A 1,346-nucleotide genomic window follows, 5' to 3' on the forward strand; every position below is an offset into this window, starting at 1 on the left:
TAGCAACACAAAAGCCACCATAAAATGCCAAACTGACAGATGAGTGGTGGTCAGAGATAAAATAACACCCACACACCTACAAGGAGAAGCTGTTAATGCAACTATTCAAATATACTCACCAACTACTAAAGTCAAAGATGAAGAAATTAAAGATTTCTACCAAGTTCTGCAGTCTGAAATTGATAGATCCAACATTCAATCAAATGCATTTGGTCATTACTAGTGATTAGAATGTGAATGTTGGACGCAAAGAGGAAGAACTGGTCGTTGGGAAATGTGGCTTTGGTGATAGAAATTATGCTGAAGACCACATGATAGAATTTTGCAAGACTAATCATTTTTCAAGGCAAATACATTTTGTCAACAACATAAAAGGTGATTGCTGAGTCACTAGAGGGTCACTATGTGTCAGAATCAACTTAGTGGCAGTGAGTTTTGAGAGTTTATACACATGGGTTTATACACGTGGAGCTCCCCAGATGGATACACAGGAATAAACCGACTACCTGTGTGGACAATCCCAATATCATGAGTCAGAACAAGGATAGGTGTCAGCTGTGGAACAGACCATCAATCACTCATACACATGTTTAAGTTCAAATGGAAGCTGAAGAACATTTGACGCATTTAACACTAATGACCACAGACCAAACAAGTTGTGGGAGGACATCAAGAACATCAGACAGAATGAAAGTAAAAGATCATCAAAGGGCAGGAAAGAAAGAAAAGATCAAGGGGGATGTAAAAGAGACTCTGAAGCTTGCTTTACAACATCGAGAAACTGAAGCAACTCAAGAAACGATGAAGTAAAGCAGCTAAGCAAAAGATGTCCAAGGGGGACACGAGATGACAAAGTGAAGCATCAAAATGCGCAAAGACCTGGAGTTAGAAAACCAAAGGAAGAACACACTTGACATTTCTCAAGTTGAAAGAAGTGAAGAAAAAGCTCAGTCCTCAGGTTGCAATATTGAAGGAATCAGAAATACACAAAAGGGCAGGGACAGCCCCAATCCCAGCTACATCAACCCTGTCCCCCAGAAGAATGCACTAAAGAGCCACTACAGAGGACACCACTAAAGATACAGCCCAGGGAGAGGGGTGTGTCTGCCTAGACCACACAGGAGCAAAGTAAGAGGGAAACAAGAGAGAGAATGGACCACATCCTAGCCCACCAAGCCCTGAGGACAACATTCCTGCTTGGATCACCCAATGCAGAGAGGACTGTAAAGCCAGCTCCACTATGAGACACAATGCCCCCTCACTGACCTATAGTGGTACAGGGGACAGCACTGTAGACACAGCGTGGGAATAGTACCTGCTATGACCACACACACACACACACCAGG

This window comes from Echinops telfairi, unplaced genomic scaffold, assembly GCF_000313985.2.
Source record: "Echinops telfairi isolate 266 unplaced genomic scaffold, ASM31398v2 ScPeMD7_7469;HRSCAF=8507_0, whole genome shotgun sequence".
NCBI lineage: Eukaryota > Metazoa > Chordata > Mammalia > Afrosoricida > Tenrecidae > Echinops > Echinops telfairi.